The sequence below is a fragment of the Podarcis pityusensis genome (genome assembly GCF_964106645.2).
Source record: "Podarcis pityusensis genome assembly, chromosome: 3".
Taxonomy (NCBI): Eukaryota; Metazoa; Chordata; class Lepidosauria; order Squamata; family Lacertidae; genus Podarcis; species Podarcis pityusensis.
Genome location: NC_138026.1, coordinates 34,392,659 through 34,416,392, shown reverse-complemented (window position 1 = coordinate 34,416,392; position 23,734 = coordinate 34,392,659). Strand labels below are relative to the sequence as shown.

General features: G+C 40.5%; 1 protein-coding gene and 1 long non-coding RNA gene across 5 annotated transcripts in view; one reads left to right on the top strand and one right to left on the bottom strand.

Moving 5' to 3' along the window:
- EYS (eyes shut homolog) overlaps positions 1 to 23,734 on the top strand; it is a 500,175-nt gene that overhangs the window by 254,415 nt on the left and 222,026 nt on the right. The window lies entirely within an intron of this gene.
- On the bottom strand, positions 13,985 to 17,405 carry LOC308472836. 2 transcript variants are annotated; one of them, XR_013983755.1, is made up of 2 exons: positions 17,286 to 17,405; positions 13,985 to 14,421 (listed from the first exon to the last, which is right to left on the bottom strand). It is a non-coding gene; the product is annotated as an uncharacterized lncRNA (long non-coding RNA). The 2 variants fall into 2 exon arrangements; XR_013983756.1 differs by having other exon boundaries at positions 13,985 to 14,409; positions 17,286 to 17,398.

Below are 23,734 nucleotides of genomic sequence, written 5' to 3'. Positions count from 1 at the left end.
TGCCACAACCCCAGAGTTGTCCACAACTGGACCTAATGGTCAGGGGTACCTTTACCTATGTTTCATTACTGGATTAGATTGTCCTGCCCCCTTCTCTTAAAACCATCATCTATTTTAAGCCAGTCTTAATTGCTTTAAGAACAAAGGAAAAGTGTTAGTGGACTACTCCAAGTGTTTCATGCTGCTCCAACACAGCCAACTTTCTATATGTCACACTAGGTCACCTCATGCAATCTCAGATGTGGCAGATTCAGTGGAGGTTAACTTGCCGCCTCAGTAAACAGGAACCTGGCTTGGAGGTCCCCAAGGGATGGAAACTGTAGATAGCCCAGTTAGGAGAAAGGAGATTGATAACCATCTCATGCATGGCCTGTGTTGCAACAACAGCCTGCATTTCCTATATCTGATTGCTCCTAAGCCTAATACAGTGAACCCAAACTAACAAACCTAGTAGCATTCTGCCACACGCTGGAGACTTGTGGGGCATATAGACACTGTTTGCAGCTTTGCCCTGCTTTGCCGTTCACTAAATCTGATGTATTATCGATCTCTTCACATTCATACAAAGACTGTTTTCTGGTCTGAAAATCTCAGTGGGAAGCTGATGAGAGAGACTCAGGCAATTGTAAGTGGAAGTAGAACTTTTTTTTAAGTTCTAAAGCACCTCTTAAAGTGAAAATAAGGTTTGCAGCAGCCCCCTCCCCAAAATTTCAGAGATCCACGCCCGCCCACTCAAATCTTTTGGGGAGGAGGTGTCATTTTGTCACCACCCATACAATTAACATTCAAAAAAAGACTTCTTCTTTTTTTGCAACTTTCATCTCACCAAAGTCTGCTCAGAGTGGAGAGACTTAACTGGATGCAACCCAGCAGTCTTTATTGCCTTGTTAACTAATACAGCACCTTTCTTGCTCTAACTTCAGCAACTCTTGAGTGCTCCAGAGAATTTAATTCTTTATCAAGTTTCTTGACTGAGAGCAAGGTACACATTCCTACTGAGTGGCTATATATCATTTAGTCCTCTCAGTGAAAAACAGCCATTTCGGCAAGATTTAAAATTAAAGAAGTCATGGATTCAGGAACTTTGTAGGCCTCCCCTTTGTCCATAATGGATAAGAAAAAATGACTTTCTGATGGAAGCACTAAAAATAGTGCTTTGTGCAATGGAAATTGTATAGTTATATATCTCCTTCCTCTGACTGACACATTCAATTAGCTTGTCAGTTCTTGGTAGTAGATAATTCATCGATGAAAGCTTTATATTGGCCATGAGACTTTTTTTCTTTTCTTTTGCTTTTGTGTACCTGTAAAAATATTAATAGTTTCCAGACCAATTAATATGTTCAAGTGCAAGATACACACATACATATCCTGTGGAACAAAAAACCGAAACTGCGCCATTGGAAGAATATAGCTACCAGTATAATAATATTGAAACATAATTATTCCTAACAAGGTAGTTGATAGTGATGTTGCATGCAATATAAAAATGAGTAAAGATGTGCCACACTATTCATCTGCCTAGATCTGAATCAAGGACTGCAGTGATGAAAAATACTTTCAGAATCTCATTCGGTTCTTAAGTTCCCTTCCCGAATTTCTTGTGAGCATTTATTTCTTTGCTGCAGATGGATATGTTTCAGCAGGGTGTAGGATTTATGGGGCTGCATTCTTGGGCTGTATTAATAAGGACCTTTGAGAAATCTGCAAAGTATTTGAAAAATAACAGTTCTATTTCAACTTTCGATGTTCATTAACTTGGAGTGCTTCCATCATATAGAAAATGGCATCAGAACTAATGTATAATAAGAGAGGAGTCCCCCCCCCCCCCCAGGATACTTGTCATCATGTTATTCGTTAGCTGCCTTTTTACAGAAGTTGCATGTACTCTACATGCTGCACTAAACAAAAGGGGTATTAAAAAGCAATTAAATAGGGCAATCTTAGGTTTTAGAACTCCATTTTTTTAAACTCTTCTCACTGTTCCAACAATTGGAAACATTTTAAGTTAGAATTTAATGTGTACTTAGTACGTGGTTATAACTACAGCAACTAAACAGGGTTTAAAAAACAAAATAAATAAAGCATAGGGTGAAGGGGTCCAAAGATGGTTAAAAATCCTTGACCAAAACCCTATCAGATCCTTTTTAGAAGGATTGGACTGAGAGTGGAGGAGAGCTCTTGCACCCTTCCTTCCTTCCTTCCTTCCTTCCTTCCTTCCTTCCTTTTTTACAAAATTCATCCCATCGGACACGTGTTGGAACATAGGAAGAGTCTTGTTGGACTCTGCCAAAAGCACGTATGTTCTAGCACTTTGTTCTCACAGGGGCCAACCAGATGCCTATGAGAAGTCCCCAAGCAGAACCTGAACACAACAGCACTCTGTGTATGAAGATAGGCTTGGAAACATTCATAAATTCCAGATGAAACTTCAAAAGCAAGGGGCTCAGTGAGACTTAGTTGTCAGGAGGAAGAGCTTCTGTCCTTTGCTTTTCCCCATGACTAACAGCATCATAATAAATTGTAATTAATGCCAATTATGGTAGTCAGCTTTCTTTGGTGTGTATATATATATACAGGGTGAGTCCTTTAAAAGAGGCCCCGTGGATACAGAGTGCACATGTTCCATGGGGCCTCTTTTAAAAGACTCACCATGTGTGTGTGTGGGACTGGTTAGCAGCACATAAATATATTAAAACATGTCCTTACTACTCATCAGCCATTACTATCCTGATTGAGCCTTTGACAAAAAAAATGCATATAATGTCCCAAATATGGGTAGAACTGACCTAAATTTAAGAAACAGTAGAGTTAGCCACCATATATATCTCAAACAAATTACTGAACTGAGTTGCATAGTAAAAGCAAAAGCAGAAGAACTCTAGTCAATGTTCTTGAATTCATCAATATTGTCTAGGAGTTATTGCTACATTGCAGACCACATTCCTTTAAACTGATCTGCAGTCTCTCTCTCTCCCCTTCTAAGTATTCTCACACTTACTCAACTGTAAGAACTGTTGCCTTACACCTTTTTGTACGGTACTCAAAGAGTTAACAAGAAACCGAACATCTGTACTTTTTTGATCTATGGATTTTCTTAGATGAATTGCTGTATCTACAAAGATTGACATTCAGCATGCAAGCTGTGATGGATAAAGGAAATCTGTAGTTTCACATTACATCTCTAAATAATTCTCCATCCTAAGCACTACAGAACATTGGCACACATGATTGTTGAAACAAATCAGGGATTAGCTTAGAAGAAAAGCATCTGAGACTCATTTTATCCTCAGCAGTGCAGATCAGACAAAAAAAGGTTTGGGGTTTTTCAATCAGAACTCCTGCCTCTATTACCTCATGGTAACTCTTTGCATAATTCTGAGCAATATAGATTCCTCTTCACTGCACTCTCATTTTCCTTCCTTTGACCAATATGAACATCAACCAGCTTTGTGGTTTAAAAGTTGAATTCAATATGATCATGTTATTATGTGCTCATAGAACATGAAATAATATGATAATCTTACTATGTTTTTGATCAAAAAATTGTCCCTGTAAACTAGCAGGTCAAAACCAGTGTCAGAGGTTAGCATCATCAGGCATCTGCTGAGGCCAACACCTTAGCAGGACCTCAGAGATGACCTTCAAACCCAGCCCCCACCCTCAATACCCAACATGTAAATGTAATGTACCTGTTTACACTACAGAGAAGAACGAAGTGATGACTTGTAAGGCCATTACCAGTCAGAGAAAGGATAATGATCACTGCCGTCCTTCTGCTTTGTGGGAGGAGACGATGGTTCAACATTCAATTCTCCTCCAATTTCATACCATTTGAAGGGTTGTGAAAAGTAGGGGGAATTGTCAATGGAGCTCAGTGCTAGCCAGTATTGACTCTTCTGCTTGCATTTTAGTGCATGGGTGCTGTTGTAGTTTTTTGTAATGGACAGACGTCCAATTAATTGAACAGTTTCCTACGGTCTGAAGAAGTACAGCACAAGCACAGGTTTATCATCTCAATGAGAACAGAAGCCTTCACATCTGAGGCCTTTTTGTGTGTGTAAAGAACATTGGATTCTCATGATGCCCTTGAAAATGACAAATATTCTGCCTGACACGTTCTGAAAGACAGGCTTGGCTCTAAGATTGTTCTTTAAAATGGCATGAAGCCTCTTTGGGATTATAGGAAAATATCACTGATTTTGGTGGGTTTAGCTGACATCTTCAGTGGGTATAGAAGCAAAAGTTAAATGTCAGCTCTATTTCTGAGCTGCTGTTTGAACCTTCGTGGTTTCTCAATGTTCCTGCAAAATGTATAAATTCTAGCTGACAAATCACAAGCAAACTGCAACAGTGAAGGTAATGCACTGCCTCGTGCAGCTGCAAGGCTTTGCAAATAGTGGGCTGGATGTTGTGGTCACGATCCTGAACTGCAGTGTGCAAAGCTCCTTAAAGAAACTTAACTAATGCAATTCTGTTTACATTTAAATAAGAAGTGACCTAATTCACACTTCTCAAACCAATGCAGAAACCGAAACCCAACTATCCTTCGAAATTTGCACTTAATCCTAGTGTTGCAATACAGTTCTCCAATAAAACAGCATGTACAAAAATGCATATCTTTGGGGGCGGGATGTGCATAAATTTGCCTATATTAGTTAAAATTAACATACAGAAATATGTTATATTCCAAATGGCGAGATCGATGTTTGAAGGCAGAACGGCTGATGGAACGGAGGCATGGGTACAACAGCAATGATCAATATATTGGAAATAAAACTTGTATTTTCTGCTACAGCATTTGTCCTCAAGAGGGGCAAATCAACAATGTTTCATTTTGATCATCTTTTGTTTCCCAACACATTGCCAGGCAATTGAAATTAAGATCATAACAATCAGTTAGCAATTAGATGCAACCATGGATATAAAACATCTAAACCTAATTAATCAAAATTGTAGTTCATCTGGGAGAGTTCAAGGTTTATACAAGACGGAAAAGTAGCTTCTGTGCTAAGGAAATTAACAAGGCAGATAGATGAGATAAAACATACAGTGGTACCTCGGGTTAAGTACTTAATTCGTTCCGGGGGTCCGTTCTTGACCTGAAACTGTTCTTAACCTGAAGCACCACTTTAACTAATGGGGCCTCCCACTGCCGCCACGCCACCGGAGCACGATTTCTGTTCTTAACTTGAAGCAAAGTTCTTAACCCGAGGTAATATTTCTGGGTTAGCAGAGTCTGTAACCTGAAGCGTATGTAACCTGAAGTGTATGTAACCCTAGGTACTGTAATCTGAATTGGATTTAGTTCATGTCAAACTGGCCATCCATTTCCCCATCCCACCTCCAAAGCAACCAAGGAAAAGTTAATCACTTTCAGGTTCTCTGAGCAACTGACCAAACACTTTTAGTTTTCTCATGTCAATGGAAGAGAGCATGTATGGAGGCCAGACTGAACCCTGCATTTATTTCTTTAAGTACACTTCATATGCAAAAAAGCTTCATAAAATCACTTCGGCATGAATGTAGGGAACATCTGATTGTCTTCTGTATTTCCATACTGCTCCTCATTTGCAAAAATAATAATAATTATTTCATATTATTGGATAAAAAATTGTCCTTATTTCATGAATTCCAAATGGATTTATCCATCATGACTTTCTGTTCAAAGCTTGCTTCTGTCCTTATTTCTCTTGTACACATTACAAATTTTTCATGCCACTCTAACCTTTTTCTCAGATTCTTAAAAAAAAAAGTTTCTGAAATGTAGCTCTATGCTTTTCAAAATCATTTTTATTATGCAGGGCAGCTAAAAGTGCTCAACTCAAAGCACCTGGGTTTTCTGAATAATACAGCCACATCAAATCTGTTTCTATGCCTGGCTGGCAGTAGGGAAGAAAGGGGAAGAAAGGAACTGGCAGGTTCTTAGCTATACAGCTGGAAAGTTATCCCTATTAAGATTAGTTCATTTCGCAAACACTAGGGATGGATGAATTTGTCAATTTTTGCTCTCTCAGTTTCTCATTTTTTCCAATCTTAAATTCGGTTCTCCACGTTTCTGGAGGTGGGGGGACGACACACATGTATAGTGCTACCTCAGGTACATACGCTTCAGGTTACATACGCTTCAGGTTACAGACTCCGCTACCCAGAAATAGTACCTTGGGTTAAGAACTTTGCTTCAGGATGAGAACAGAAATCGTGCTCCGGTGGCGCGGTGGGAGGAGGCCCCATTAGCTAAAGTGGTGCTTCAGGTTAAAAACAGTTTCAGGTTAAGTACGGACCTCCGGTACGAATTAAGTACTTAACCCAAGGTAACACTGTAATTTCCTCAGCGTATTAGTGTAATTTTTTCCCTAACAAATTATTTTTCTATGCAACTTTTCCTAATATACACAATTTTGCAAAGATGTTTACCCAATACAATTCTTTTCCATATGCCATTTTCACAGATTTTATGCACACTTTACCCTACTTTATGCATTTTTTTTACTGGGCTGGGGAAATTAGGAGAAATGTGAATTTCAAAGGACAGCTGTGTGTCATTTCATGTATTCTTTTAGAAATCATGAATTTGGTAGGTTCACCTTTAAATGCAAACTTAATTTAATTTCTCTACCCCGCCCCTGCCATCTTTGTCAAATATTTAAACAGATTGTTTGCTACTTCATATTGTTTGTCCTAAATTTACTGACTAGAGAAACTTGCATGTGAAATGTTATCCCATATCGTAAATAAAATCCCATATAGTATGGGATAAATACATTAAATAAATAAATAAAATCATTTGCAGGGTTTTGAGACACAAAAGAAAGAGCCAAAGCTATTCCCTCCCCCCCCCCTTTATTTGGGATGGGGGTGTCTGATGCCACACAAAGACCTTTTTATTTTCACTGGCTTTTAAAATCTTATGCTTGTTTAGCTCTGTTGCTTTATCTTTTGCTTTAAAAAAAAAATCTTTCAAATCTTAACCCAGAGTTGTTTCAAAGCAGTGTTATGTGTATTCACAAAGAAGCCATCAACAAGCCAAATGGAAATAAAACCCAGTCCAACATCAAAGAAAGGAAAACAAGCAGAGCCAAACTAGTCCAAGGAAAAGTACTGGCCACTAGGAAACCTTCCTTAAAGGGAAAGAGCCCAATGCACAAGAAGAAGCCGAAGAATGTGAAAATGGGTCGAAAGGCTAAGCTGCCCTCTCGGACTGGGAAAGTGAATTTCTCAAAGTTATTCAAGATTCTGGAGAACTCAAGCACAAAGAACCCCAACATAACAACGCCAAATAAGAGCCAAAGCCCAAACATTTTAAATAAACATCAGGTGGCTAGCCCTCCAAGGCTAGCAAAACAATCGCTGCCCTCTAGTGGAAAATTAAAGAAAACTCCAGACCCAAAGCAAGAAACTCCCCAGAAGGGAGTACAAAAGAGCCAGAACTTAATTTTAATTAAACATAAATTAGTCCTCCTCCCTCTCTTCAAGCATGGAGGCCTTTCCACGCTTGCACAACAGAGAATTTATTTACTTAAGAAAACTGACTTAGTCATCAGAGGCCTTATACCAGCAGGAAATATTGTCAGCGTAAAATTTCTTCCTTTTGATAAGGCCCAAAACAGAGTTGTGGTGACCTTTAAGGACTGGTCGGTAACTAAACAAATCTTGGACAAGAGGGACAGGCTCCAGAGGGCTGGCCTGTTGGTGACCCGCCTTTTTGAAGAGTCCGGCGTTCCACCATCCCTCTTAGGAACACGCAAGCCTACTAGTCTGCGCACAGAATTGGAAATGGCTTCTGAAAACTGCAAACAAGGTCAACCGGAGGCAGTCAAAATTTCCAAACAGAAGGCTAAGCTCCAAAAAACTTTACTCCCTTCCAATGAACCCAAAAAAGATATCTTAAATGAAAAGGAGATGCTCTTTTTAGCCTCCCTTGAGCAGATTCAACAGTCCCAGGATGCGTTAATAGCTAGGTTACAAACCATTAAAAAATCCTTACTCCGCCAAGGTTTTTCTGCTCCTTTGGAATTTAATTTTGCTACTAACACAACAAAGCCCTTATCCAACGAAGACTGGATGCAGTGCCGGTTCCTGTCCCCCGAAGAAGTGGGTTCTCCCACACAACCCTTAATACCTCAAACAACAATACACCAGGTAGACCTTGCCATGCCGATGAGTAGGAACGGTTCAATCTTTGTGGATGCCTCAGGATCCTTAGATGGCATTCAGGTGGAGGATTGAAAGACAGATACAGCGAGGGGACACCACGCCAGGGAAACAAAACTCACTAGGTTAGTACCTACCACAAATGATCTCAACAGCTCACTCCACCTCTACAAAAACATTCATTCCATCATCCTAAAGAACAAACAGAGGAGTCTACCTTTGTTCCCCTCACCACCATATTTTCACATCTTATCGTGGAATGTGGCGGGCTGGCTGTCTAAGCAGGGCGATGCTGATTTCCTGGATTTTCTCTCAAAATTCCAGATTATTTGTCTACAAGAGACCTGGTGCCTAGACTCTCATCCCCCTTACTTACAGGGTTATGCGGCTTTTGCTACCCCTGCGAAAAAACTAAATAACCGTGGCCGACCTAGCGGCGGTTTGGTCACTTTTATTCCTATAGAGCAAGGGTACAGGGTGCGACAACTGCAGTGGATGAAGAACAACAATTTTCAGATTTTACTTATCTCCAATAACACAGGAGGAGATCTTCTATGTTTCAACGTTTATATTCCCCCCGTGTGTACTTCCTCTCAGACAGTACAAATCTGGGAAGATTTGGAGTCATGCTTGGAGAAGGCCAAAATAGAATTTCCTGACTGGAACATCCTGCTGGCAGGTGACTTTAATGCCAGGATAGGCAGCGACATCAATTCGTATGGCTCCAAAACCCAGTTTTCACCAGAGGCAGACTGGTTTATCCCTTGGAGTTCTGATGAAAAGGTCTTGAATAAGGCAGGTATTACATTACTGGAGATTGCTTTTAAGCATAATTTGTACAACCTGCATGGTACTTACATGGATAGGTCAGGAGGTTTCTTCTCTTTTATCGGCCCTCGTGGTGCAAGTGTGATTGACCATATCCTGGTCTCTCCAACAATTTTGGAGAGGGCACAGGGTCTCAGCACTTTTAACAGAACTGAGAGCGACCATCTTCCTAGAGCAATCTCACTAACTCCCCTCGAATCAGGGGGATTACAACATCTACATTGTGCAGCCCCTCCTCAAGCACCGGCCCCACGCAGGCGTAAATGGAACAGCGAGCTGGAGCTTAAAATCAATCAACACCTGCACTCTCCAGATTTATTGGTTCTGAGAGACCAGTGTCCTTTACCTAACTTTGATCCTTTTTCACTATATCAGCGGGTCTCAGAGTCCCTTTTCCCATTTCTTATAAACACCAGGCCTCCCAAACAACATAACAAATCGGGGGTCTGGTTTGACAAAGACTGCCGGAAGCTAAGATCCCTGCTTAGGAAACAACAAAATAAGGTAAAACAGGAGAGGACTTTGTCATCTATGGTAAATTTCCACAGATGGCGCTCTCACTATAAAAACACCTTAAAACTCAAGAAATCCCTTTACAGGAAGGAACAATGGGAGGCACTTGATAAGGCGATTAAATCGCGAGACGATAGAAAATTCTGGGCAATAGTAGCACAGGGAGTCTCATCCAAAGGAAAAATTGTAAACAGCAGTATTCCATCCGATGTGTGGTATCAACACTTTCTCAAGCTATACACACTCTCAAATACTGCTAATTTGAGTCCGTTCCTCCCATTGAAGAATGAGCATCTAGCTAGTTGGGATCCTGTTACGGAATCAGAGTGCCTACAGCTAATTAAAACTTTAAAAAATGGCAAAGCTCCTGGTGAGGACATGATCCCCCCTGAGGTTTTTAAATCAAATGCCCAATGGTGGGCCATCTTTTTGGCCAAACTTTTTACGGCAATAAACAACACATGTAAAATCCCAGCAAACTGGAAACTAAGTGTGGTAGTCCCCATCTATAAGAAGGGAGACATTCAAGATCCAGCAAACTACCGCCCTATAAGCCTTCTGGACATCGCATACAAACTTTATACCCGGTACTTATTAAACAAGCTGGTAGATTGGGCGGACCATTCTAACCTGTTCAACCAGGAACAGGCAGGATTTAGAAAGGGCCACAATACGATAGGTCACTGCATGGCACTACAGACCCTGGTAGCTAAATATGCAAAAGCGTATAAGAGCAGACTCTTTGTGGCCTTCGTTGACTTGACATCTGCCTTCGACTCAATCTGTAGAGATAGACTATGGAAAAAATTATATGAAACGGACATTGACAGACGACTTTTAAAAATTCTCAGAGAGTTACATACAGACATTACAGTCAAAATCAGAACTGGGTCATCGGGAACTCTTACGGACCCACTGCCATTGGGGAAAGGGGTCAAACAGGGATGCCTGCTAGCCCCATTTCTTTTTAACTTTTATATAAACGACATTGTTCAGTACATGGCAAAGTACAAGTCATCGGCTCCAGCCCTTGAAGGTAAACGCCTGAATATTTTGCTATATGCCGATGACATGGTTTTAATGGCACTCACCCGAAGAGGCTTACGCAGCATGCTGGAGGGGATCGCAGCCTACTGTTCCCATAATTCACTAAAGATAAACCATGACAAAACAAAAATTGTGGTGTTCACTAGAGCTCGCCACACCTTTAGATGGTCTTTAGATGAACATGTGATTGAACAGTGCCCTTTTTTTAAATATCTGGGTGTTACATTCCAGGCTACATCTAGCTGGCTAGCCCACTTTAAGGCTGTAACCATCCTAACACGAAGAACAATTGGTGTTTTGCTTAGTTTCTTCCATACCAGGGGAGGACAATTGGTGATCCCGGCATTAAGAGCTTTTGTTGGGAAAGCTATTCCCCAGATGTTATATGGGATAGAACTCTGGGGGTGGAACCAGAGGCTGTTGGAACGGCTTGAAATTTTGCAAAACTACTATCTCAAGAGGATTCTAGGCCTTCCGCAAGGAACCCCAGCAGCTCTCTTGAGGGTGGAGGTTGGTTTACCCTCTGTATCTGCCAGGGCCCACTTAAGATTCCTACGATTTTACATCAACCTTGCAAACACTTCAAACACCTTATTGGCCAAACAAGCCTTTGTATCTTTTCAAAAGAACACCACTTGGCGCCAAAACTTAACTGAGATCCTGGTCAGATACACCCTACCGGAGTTTAATATCCTCAAACGGTGGAGCCCGGACAAACTCCGGAAATGCATCCTGGAGAGAGACGCTCTGTTAGATACCACAAAAATACAGATCCCAGGGTCCTCCCACTGGTTTCCCCGACTGAAAGCAGTCAAAATCTGCGCCAATTACTTGGCGAATATCACCAATCCCACTCTTCGGAGAGCCTTTACTATGGCCCGTTTTCAAACCATTCCTACGGCCTATCTGTCAGGCAGATATGCAAAAATCCCAGTAGAGCAGCGGATATGTCCTTGTTATATGAGAACCAAAGAGGATCTCATACATTACATGTTGTATTGTCCCATCTATTCGGCCTTCAGGGATGCGATGTTACAAACTATTCCCAAATCAATAGTCAACTCTGAGGACCAAGTAAAGTTTTTACTGGTGGACGCTGATCCACGGATTTCTCACGTGGTAGCGGTCTTTGTGGTGAAGGCTATGAAAACTAGGGTATGGTTCCTGGATGAAACGGTGAGGTCCCTCCCATTGCTCTCCTAACCTGTTGTTGTATCTTCTTCCCTGAATGGTGGGGTTTATTGGGTAGTTTCCTTGCTGGGACAGCATGGCATGAATTTTAGCTTACTTTTATAATCTTTTTGTTTATCTTTTAATAATGTTTTATGGTATTTTGTGTAAAGGCATGGACCTCACAAATTTAATAAATTTGTTGTTGTTGTTGTTGTATTGTTTTATGCATTTGGTGGTTGTTTTAAATTGTTTTTATTTTGTGAGCCACTCTGAGAACTCTTTTGTTATAGGAAGGCAAATGAGTCATGTATGCAAGTAAGTTTAGAAAAGAAAAAATCAGTTCAGATTGTCTCAGATGACAGGGGAGATCTAAAACACTCATTGAAGCAGCTTCCCAAGCCTGACATCCTAATCACATCTACCATGGAGTAAGTCTCATTAAACTCAGTGGGAATTACTTCTGAGTAGAGGTTCTTGGAAACTGAGCCTTAAGCCCTGTCACATATTTGGAGAATCCCTTGATAAACCTTCTTTTAACTTTGGTTCTGTGAATTTTGGCTTTGAACTTCACAGCAGCCATGTATGTTCATCCATTATTTCAACCAGAGAGTGATTCAGATTCTGTCTGATTAGGCCTGGTCTGGGGCTATGGCAGGAAGCGCACATTCGCGCCCACACATTCAACTGCATATCGTTGAACAATATGGTGATTTATATCCACCAAGATATCAGTTGAGTTATGCTGCACCAGGCTGGATTGTTGCAATATGCTTTTGTAGTGCTACCTTTGATTTTGGAAACACATGCACCTGATGCTTGTATTAGAGTAAACAAGGAATCTTTAGTAGCATACATGTACCATGGGCACATGTGGGCACGTACAGAAGTGCATTTTCTGAAACCCTGGAGAGCTGCTAAAAGTCAGATAAAACTGAGCAGACAATACTGAGCTAAATGAACCAATGAACTTAGTATAAGGCAGCTTTCTACACCCCTGTGGCCCCACACCAGTGCAATGCATTACTGGCCGTAAGCAGCATTTAGTTGTGAGTCAAGGACCTGTCACCCGCTTAGGGATAAATAAGACTCAAGGACACATGTATTTTAGGTTAATGGGCCAAAGAAGGCCACAACTTTATTTGTTACAGTATGTGAATGGTATTGGCATAAGCATTGGATCAAACAAGGTATATTTGACTCCACCCCGCTCAGCGGGGAGTCACCTGAAGCTTAACAGCCAATGGGAGGAGCTTGTTGATGCAAATACAATTGGAAGCTTCCCCTGATGTCACCAGGGGTCGTGCCATGGCCCTAGCCACCAGCAGGGCATCGGACAGGATCCACGACCACAGGATTCCTTTAACGGAATACCCAACAAGGGGAGGGGTAGGTGATGGCCACAACCTGCCCTCCAACACACGACACATATTCCAATGCCTAACCGCCAATACCCAATTTGCTACGAGGTAGGCGAAAAACCAAGAGGCTGTTGCCAATTTGCCAAATGGATAAAAAATTCCTACCAGGCCCTCTGGGCAACCGGGGCAACCAACCAAAGTCCATAGCAAGGTCAAAAGCATAAATATGACCTAAAGGGAGGGTGGGCAGGTGATCCGACTGTTATGTACTGAAGTTCTCATCCTGGGCCAGCAGGGGGATACTGTAGATAGTTATGCAAATAAGGGATCGAAAGTGACGTTCAGTGATTGGATAGTTTTAGAAAATTGTTACAGTTACGTTGTACTGGAGCTCTATATAAGCAGGCTGACTGAATCCTTCAGTTCAGTTCTGTTCTGGCCTGTGAATAAACAAGAGCTGTTTGAAGAATCACGGTGTCATCTGATATGTTCACCCACAACTTAACAGCGACTACTCCAGGCAGCAGCATGTGGGCACGGTTGGCTGGCTGATGGGCACGGCACAGCAGCCGGTAAACTGACGCAGGGGGCCGAGTATGCCCTCTGCCAACATGGGAACCGGCTCCCGCTCACAACTCCTCCCCTCTGGTAGGAGGAGAGGCTTTATTATTCCGAAAAAGAAAAGTATTCTGTCTCCTCCTTTCTTCTGTGTGCCAAGGCAAAGCAGGAGGTCTCTGTTCCTGGTGATATAATACCACAAAGTTCTACTACGTGTCTTCAAGTACTGCGTGGCCTTTTGATGCTCAGTGGAATTTTTTTAGGACACGGTTTTGATTTAACACTATATTGTAACAGTTAAATTAACTTGTAGAGAATGAACAAAGATAAACAGACAGGTGGACAAATGGGAATAACTACCAGTGAATCTCTTTATTTTATGTTCTCTGATTTGTGTTCTGAGTAATGCTTTTGTAGCGTTCTGGGCCTTGGAGGAGCATTTGGATGCTTCTAGAAGTTAATAAATTTTATTGCTTGTTTAAACAGCACCCTTGCCATTATGAGACCTGCTCCTGTAAACTACACTGAGGAAATCCATTAAAGAAAATCCATTCAAGTGCAGATTGTAAATAAACTCTAATTTTCTCTTGAATCAAACGCCACAATCTTATTCCCTTTAGAGTCTTCATTTTCAAGTTGGTGATCACTGGACAACGCTCTTTTCTTTCACTGCAAGCTGAAAGAGAACAGATGCTGGGAATATGCCGCTCCCACTCTAGAGTGGGGCTGAATTTGCCACACACACACCCCTCCTGGGTCAGGCCTTGTGCAGTTTATCCTGGAACAGAAGCTGTTATGAGAGACATGGGTTTTAGTATCCAACTGGGAATGGGTGGCTGCCCTCCAGCTGCTGCTTCTCTTCTATTCTGGCAGCACCTTCCCTCCCTATATAGTATAGGCTTTGCTAGTCATTGTTTATGGGGCAGAGTAGGAATTTTTTGGGGAAGCCACTGATTGGCCTTTGGAACACCTCTTTTTTTGCCTGCATCACACTGTAGGGTAATTCTAATTGGCTTGGAGTGGCTTAAGTTGGCATGAGCATGTGAGGACATTTTGATTGGTTATACCCAAGGCATTATTGGGTTAAGGGCCCTCTTTGATCACCTCCCACAGCCTTTGGCTTAAGTATTCCTTGGGGGTGCCCTTTAGGCATGTACTGGACTGTGCTGTAAAACAAATGCCTTGGACTGAATCCCGAAACAAAAATATAAGAAGTGAAGCTGGCATGAAATAGTTATAATATTACCTGTCTTGGTTTGTACCAGACAGTAGCCACCTAGCTGCTGCATTCTTGATAAATTTGATGTTTTATTTTCTCCTTTAAAAAAATAAATACACCTTAAACATGGCACACAGTTAGGTGTGGTGTATATTATAGAAAAAGGCAAGTAGCTTTATTTTGCAAAGCCCACATGCTTACCATGGGGAGCCAACCACAAACATGGAATGCCTGCACTGGTGTGGACTTGTGAAAAACCAGCAGAGACTAAAGCTGCAATCCTATACCCACTTCCCTGGGAGTAAATGTATGGAACTCAATGGGTTTGTTGAACTCATTGAAGTGCTATACGTAGGCTTGCACTGTCAGGCTGCAATTCTGTGCATATGACCTGGAAGTCAGTGAGATGTACTTTTGAGTAGACACTGTATTGCATCTGCCCTTTTCTTCTATAGGGATTAGATTTGTGGAAATGGCACACAAACCTCCTTAACTAGAATTGCCTAGAAGTTGCTTTGCACACTGATATTGCATCTCTGCACTGACATCTCTTTCTGCAGTGTCGGCATAATGCTGTTATCTTTTGTGATGTCGTGTCAGCACAGGCGTCTGTACTCTATCTTTTATACATATATATTCAATCCTAGGTGCAGAAAAGGGTATCTAACTTCTTTATGGTACTTCCTTTGGTCTAGTTAGTTCAAGTGCTCTGGCACAGTCAACAGAGCAAATGACACACTTCTGTGTCACTAGATTTGTGCATTCAATTAATGGAATTCCTCAAGATAAATTGTTCTAATTATATTTGAAGTAGGAGTCTATTCCAGTTGGCTTATTTGTATTTTGTGTGTATCTTGAAAGGCATATTGCAATATTGCATCCTGGGTGGTATTGGTGAATAGTCTACCTTAAACTAAGGATGTGTACAAATTACTGTTTACTCTGACTTCAGCGCACTCCTACATGTACACATTACATTACCCACAATCTAAAGGTACTCTGTAGTTTCTTGTGAAATATTGCTGTTTAATGTGCTCCCTACCCCCACCACCAGCTTTCATCTAACTTGAAAATTGTAGCCATGTTGAATTTGTAGTAAAGCACAGGTGTGTACATTTGAGAAACTGACCTATCCTTCCAGTAGATGATGTGTTCAACGTTGTGTCCACCCAGCTACTGGCATCCCCACCCTAGCTGTAATCCATGTCACCCCTTCGACTCTGTCAGTGACAGAACCCTGATGTTGGTTGGGCTAAGGTTTCAGAGGATCGAGAAGTGACAGGGCTGGTGGTTAATATCCAACACTGGATTTTGATCTCTGAGCTCCATCCCTGATGTCAGAGGATAAGTGATTATAGAATTGCAGCCTCAATCACCATGATAATTATGAGAGGAGTAGGAAGGGGAAGGGGAAGGGGAAGGGGAAGAAAGAGGTGGAATTGCCACACTTTCCTTTTCCCTGATGTCAGAGATGGAGATCCCATCTGCACTATGGCCCTCAAGATGCTTTTCCAAGGACTATTGGATGACACCTTAAATTTCCAATTAAACTCAGACAGAATTCTGTGTATGGTTTTCCATAAATTTCAGTGGTAACCCATCATTTCTTCATGTATTGGTTATTCCTCTTTTCCACGGCAGTTAGAAACAATAATAATAATAAAAAAATATAAAAAACCAACCCAAAGCATAAGGTGGCATTTTGCATAGCAGGACAACAAAATGCACAAGCGCCTTTTGTCTTTGTTTGGCTATTTAAAGCTGACATTCCTGACCATGGGAAGTTTAGGTTGAAAACAGCCATTGCTTAGTTTGTATAAACAACCCTCTAGAAATGCTTGCGCATTTAAATGGTCTAGGAGTAATGCTGAGCTGCAAAAAAACTAAATAGCAAATAAAAAAGCAATAAGGCTTTAAAATCTAGTTTGGGGCCACCCTCTGAGCTGCAGACAGTACAATATTAAGGCCAAACTACATATTATGTGCGAGATCTCTGATCTCCCAACAAATGTATTTTCACTAAGCAGCCGCCTCGGAGGCCCCAAAATTGGATTGAAGCATCAGTGCTGGGGGAAAGGGATTTAACCCTGTCCTATGTGCTGTCAAAATCCCCCTCAGCTGCTGTGTAGCCCACTGTGGGAAAATACAGGCACCTGCATTTTTCTCCCCGAGGGGGCGAAATTTAAATTCAGAAAATGGCGGGGAGGAAAGGTTGTCCTTCCTTCCCCCTGTAGTGCTGCTCTAATCCAATTCACACAAAAACCTGCGCATACCCACGCCTACCCAGCAACACACCACCAGCACGACTGTGCTAGCTTTTAAGTGAAAATGACACTTTGGGAGATCAGTCAAAGATATCCTGCATAATGTGAAGTTTAGTGCCTTCCAGTGACGTGAATGAATTAGGATACGTGGGGAAAGTTAGTGTATCTCACCTTTCTGGGTCAGTTTTCGGTGTAGATTCCTTTAAGCTTTCTGCCCAGCCTGGCAATGTGAAAGCATCTAACCCTTCCTAATCTTGCCGCGGCTTTCTGTTTCTCACACAAAGTCGGCTGGTGGTTGCTAGGCAACCGGAACTGCCAAGTTTCATATGGAGGCTAGATATTAATGGCCATTACACACTTCCCTCACATCAAAATTAATAGGGAAGAAAATGTTACAGCAAGGTTGGGTTTGTGTGTGTGTGTGTGTGTGTGTGTGTGTGTATTAGAGAACTTGTGAACAGGACAACAACAATAATATAGGCAAAGGGGTTAATCCTGGCAAGAATGTTCCTAGTTTTGTGTGTGCACAAGCCTGTGCCACTAAGAAACATTGGGGAAAGATAAACAGCATTAGGTCAGCATGGGAAAGATTTTATTTATTAGTCCTACATATCTATATTGATTATTGGACTGCTTTTGCTGCCTGTCAAGAGATGACTGAAAAAATTGCATAAAAACATGTTGTTTATAATAATAGTAGCAGCAGTAGCAGTAGTGGTGATGCTATCATTTCTATAATTTTGCTTAATGTTCCTGCCTGTTTTCAAGAACTAAATGTATGGGAATGAAAACATATTTCAGCACTGTGGAATAGACACTTTCACTAAGGCTCCATTACCAGACCAGATAATCTGGTAAAGCAGTTAGATAACTCTTAACTAGCGAGAGGTGAACTGAGTTGAGATTTCCTTGCCTCTCTAACAAAAGATGAAGTTGTTCTGTCTCTGTAATGCAGTTTCAGAGGAACCAAATCTCATTAAAGCAGGGATGGTGAATCTCAGGGTCAGGGGCCATATACTGTCCTCAGGACTTCCCTATTTGACTCTCAGATGGCTCTCCCTAGTCCACACATCCACTGCACTGCCTACTTTTGCATTGGGACCTAGAAGTTGCTCCTGATGGAACTGGGACTGAAAAAAGGTCCCCACCAGTGTATTAGGGTTTTGCTCCCAAGCAGTCGGGAGTACAAGAAAGCTGTCCTATTTTGAAAGTTCTACCACTGTATGCTCTTTCTGACCTAACCCATTGGCTTTTCCCACTTAAAGAGTGGTGCTGAACTCTGACTTTTTGGCCTAGTTCAATTTACACATGCCATCAGTAGTTGGCACCATTGGAGACTTCCCAAGGCCCAGCCTCAAGCAGAAGACGCACTAACTGCAGGTGATTACAGAAGTCTATCTACTGCAGTGATAAAAACAAATGAAGTTCTACTGCAAAATGACTTTGCTAGGAAACGAAACGTAGATGGCTTTGTAGATAGTGATGAACTCCCCGCATTTTGTAGTGTTTACAGTCCCAATTGTACAAACAGAACCTAATATAGCAAGCTTGCAAAAAAAAACCTGTGGCAATGTTACAGGAGACAGATCTTTGGTTGTATTAAACTTAACTTACCAATATTCACATGTCCCTCTGTCGCATGGAAGAAGGGATGTGCAATCCTTTTACCAGTCAAAGACAACAACAAAGAAAAATCAATGCTGCCAACACCAGTTATATTTTTTTTTTAAAGCAATTTATTAAATTTTACAGTAAAAATAAACATAATAAACAATGTAACATTCATCTTAACATATTTTCACATTTTCTTTGGACTTCCTCACATCTCCCGCTCCCACTTTCCTGGTTATAACATTTTGTCAGCAATTTATCATCTTATTTAAATTCTTATATCTCTTCTATATTTCATAATCTTATAATTCTCAGAAGGAGCTAAATTTCACAGTCTTACTTATTTTCTTAAAAACTTCTAAATTTAGTGGTGCTCAGTTATTTTGATCTAGCGTCTTGTTTAGTATTCACTCAAGTTACAATACTTTTGTAAATAGTTCTTAAATTTCTTCCAGTCCTCCTCAATCCTCTCTTCTCCCAGGTCACGGATTCTGCCGGTCATTTCAGCCAGTTCCATGTAGTCTATCAGTTGTATCTGCCATTCTTCCAGTGTGGGTAGATCTTGAGTTTTCCAATGTTTTGCGAGAAGTATCCTTGCTGCTGTTGTTGCATACATAAAGAATGTCTGGTCCTTCTTTGCCACCCCTTGGCCGACAATACCCAAAAGGAAAGCCTCTGGTTTCTTAGTGAAGGTATATTTAAATACCTTTTTCAATTCATTATAAATCATTTCCCAGAACGCCTTCACTTTAGGGCAAGTCCACCAGAGGTGGAAGAACGTTCCCTCACACTCTTTGCATTTCCAACACTTATTATCAGACAGGTGGTAAATTTTGGCAAGTTTGACTGGGGTCATATACCATCTATAAATCATTTTCATTACATTTTCTTTCAGAGCGTTACATGCAGTAAATTTCAATCCATTACTCCACAACCTCTCCCAGTCCTCAAACATGATATTATGCCCAATGTCCTGTGCCCACCTTATCATAGCCGATTTAACCGTTTCATCTTGTGTATTCCATTTCAACAGCAAGTTATACATCCTAGAAAGTACCTTAATCTTTGGTTCTAACAATTCTGTTTCTAATTTCGATTTCTCCCCCTGGAACCCTAGTTTCTTATCATTTTTAAAAACTTCTTTAATCTGAGCGTAATGTAACCAATCTCGCACTTTGTCTTTCATTTTCTCCAAACTCTGCAATTTCCAATTGTCTCCATCTTTTTCTAGTATTTCCCAATATTTTGGCCATTTAGCCTCCATATTGGGTCTTTTTCGGGCCTTGGCTTCCAAAGGTGAAAGCCACCTTGGTGTTTTATTTTCCAGCAAGTCTTTATATTTTGTCCAGACATTAAACAATGATTTTCTGACAATATGGTTCTTAAAGGCCTTATTTGCTTTAACCTTGTCATACCATAAATATGCATGCCATCCAAAAGCATTGTTAAACCCTTCCAGATCCAACACATCAGTGTCCTCAAGAAGTAGCCAGTCTTTTAGCCAGCAGAACGCTGCGGCTTCATAATACAACTTTAAGTCTGGCAGGGCAAAGCCCCCTCTTTGTTTTGCATCAGTTAATATCTTAAACTTAATTCTGGGCTTTTTGCCCTGCCAGACAAACTTAGAAATGTCTCTCTGCCACTTCTGAAAGCACCCCGTTTTGTCCAAGACCTGAAGTGTTTGAAATAAAAACAACATCCTTGGCAATACATTCATCTTGATAGCAGCAATTCGGCCTAACAAAGAAAGTTTCAATTTTGACCAACTATCTAGGTCTCTCTTAATTTCTGTCCAGCATTTTTCATAATTGTCCTTAAATAGACTTAGATTTTTTGCTGTTATGTTTACCCCTAGGTATTTTACTTTTTTAACCACATTAAGTTCCGTCTCATTCTGAAACCGTTCTGACTCTGTATCAGTCAAATTTTTCCCCAAAACCTTAGTTTTCTGTTTATTTAGTTTAAATCCAGCCACCCGACCAAAATCATTAATCAGTTGTAATACTCTTTTCGTACTGGGCTCTGGCTTCTGCAGGGTCAAAACCAGGTCATCTGCAAAAGCTTTTAATTTATATTGTTTCTGACCTGCCAACACCAGTTATAATCGGTAGTTGCAAAACTTCATTACTGCTGGGAAGTTCATTGTAGGCAATACAGCAATATATGTGTACATATATTTGAAATTGTCTTGATTACTTTTTGGAAATGTTTGTACCCCCAGGATTGTATCCTCCTTAATCATGGATTATTTTCAAATGCTTGTACTGAAGAATTAAGCCAGAAGCTATACTTAGAATGGGAGCTATTAGACAATAAGTTGATAGAGAATTGTCTTAGACACTTTAATTTCTATATTGTTCAATTAACCAAATAATTTCAAGGTGTTTTGCATCCACTTATGCAAATATTGCAATTACCATATGTAACAGCAGAGCCCCAAACCTTCCTCTGCCTTAAATATTTCTTATCTATTGATATATTTATTTTTCTTTCACCCAGCAAAGTATGGAAGGATCTTCTCATCAATGATTCAGTTGATAGGTGGTAGGATCTGCCAGTTTCAGTACCCTCAGTTTCTCATTTTCCCAGTCTTAAATTCAGCTCTTCATTGTGCAGCAATATGCATTTAAAAAATAAATCCTTAAGGGCTAAGGAGCCGGACTTTTTCTTTGATAGCAACCACTCCACAGAATCAACAGCTAAGGGGAAACATTTGTCTTCTTTCACCAACCAGTGAAAATCTACCTCTTTCTTCAAGCTTTTCCAATATCAGTTTGATTTTTAAATTATTATTACAGTTGGTATTTGCTGAGTTGTTCGTTTTATCTATTTTTTTAAAAAAATGTATTTCATTTGCTGCTTTATTGTATCTTTTTCTTTGTGTGACTATATATTATTATTTTTCCTGCACAAAAGCAAACAACACATTCAATCAATAATAGTGAAAATATTATTTTTCAGAAATATTATAGGAATGTAGCAGTAATGGATGACAGAATTTTCTTCTGTGTTTGTGAGCCTAGAGACAATCTGTTTCTATTTTGGTAAAGCATGATGTGAAAGAAATATTATGTTGCTATAAAAGAAAAAGAAAAACGTAAAGCATCATTTCAGGTTTTGGTTCTTTTTGCATGCTGCTTTGTCCATTTTTATATCTCGTGAAAGCATTCTGGTTATCCTTGCTATGCAATATTTAAGAAGGGACTAGGATTTTGATTTTATTTCCCCTCCAGTAATCTTCATTTGAACACAACAGAGATAAAGAGTTTCCGTGGCTTACTTTCTCTGAGTGTTTCATGCAGACTCTTTTTCTTTTTGAAATCCAAAAATAAGAGTTAGTAGTTGAGGGGCTCTGTTTAATAGCTATTTCAACATAAATTAATCTACATCACTATCAGCCAGTACCACAACACAATTAAGCCAAACCATTTCACTTAAGTCTAATTTAATCCTATTAAATCCAACAGAAACACAGCATTTTAAATCTACATCTCCACCAACATCCAAACTGAATGTTCAAAAAGAAAACCAGTTAACGGAAACAGTTTACCAACCCCCCTTCCAGTGCAGCCCCCTTCATTTAAACAGCCTGTGCAGCCTATTCCACAGTGACATTTTGCTGCATGGTTGTGGAGCTGGAAGGAGAAGCTGGAAGGGAATCAGCCTCAGACTCCAGCAGTGATGGTAGACCACAGTAGTCCATGTATTGGTAACCCCCAGGCTGCCCTTGGACTTGGTCTGGAAGCTCCAGCTGGTGAAGAGTGTGTCAGCAAAACTTCTAATGGTGCTACATAACTGCCAACATGGGACACCACTGTTAAAACAGTTGCACTGGTTGACCATCTACAACTGAGCCAGATTCAAGGTCCTTGCATTTATTTACAAGACAACTTAGGTCCAGGATAACTTAGGGACGGCTTGAACCCTTCTATCCCACCTCAGTCACTGAGATCATCTGTAGGAGCATGGCTGGTTGTTCCATGAATTGATCAGGCTCATGTGACATCAACATGAAACCAAGCTTTCAGGGTTATGGGGGATGTTCCTCCAATAGAGATTCAGCAGGCACCGGCTGTATTGACTTTCAAGTGTTTGTTGCCATGCTTAAGCAGACAATTAAGAATAAAGCTTTTCCATAATAGTCAGCTGGTAATGATTTTTTATTTTATTTCTTTGCTTTAGTCTTATTGCATTTTAATGGTTGTGAACCACATTGATTTTTTAAAAAAATGAAATTGTGGTATAGAAATATTTTTTTAATATAAATAAATAAAACAAGAACCACATCTGCAGGCTGGCACAATGCAGAAGTGCTATATGTGAGGGCTCATTCTCAAGTGGGGCAACTGGTGCATCAACTGAATCAGAGTCCTGCTCAGTCGGACACTGGGCCCCTCAGGCAGATGGCATGTCAGAAATGGCCTAAGCTGTCTTTGCATATTTTATTTTATTTTATTTATTTTATTTTATTTTATTTTATTTTATTTTATTTTATTTTATTTTATTAAAAAAAAAACAAATCAAATTGTTTCAGCATTCCTTTGTTTGGTTTTTTTCTTCTTCTTACTAACAGCAAGTTGTAAACGGAGCCTTCATCAGCATATATATGGCACTGAAGCCTATTGAGTGTAATCATGACTCTTATTGTTCTTCTCGAAGAGAAAAGGGATAGGGCTCCACATGAGTTTTTAAAATGCAGAGGTTCTTGCAAGGCGAATAAGACATGTTTGTTCCATGGCAGATATTTGCATGGGTAGAAAGGCACTGTGTTGCACAAGGCAGTGCTTTTTTCTGGGGGTACTCAAGGGTATGCAGTACCAGCACCTTTTTTCAAATGTTAAAAGTGAGCACCTTTTCTTTCTTTCTTTCTTTCTTTCTTTCTTTCTTTCAGAAATGGCACAAGGTAATAACAACATCCTCAGTGCCTTAGCACTCTGCCATCTCCCAAAGTCTTTGGGCTGCTCTCAGTTATGACAAAGTGAGTTCTAAAGAGGGTTTATTCATAACTG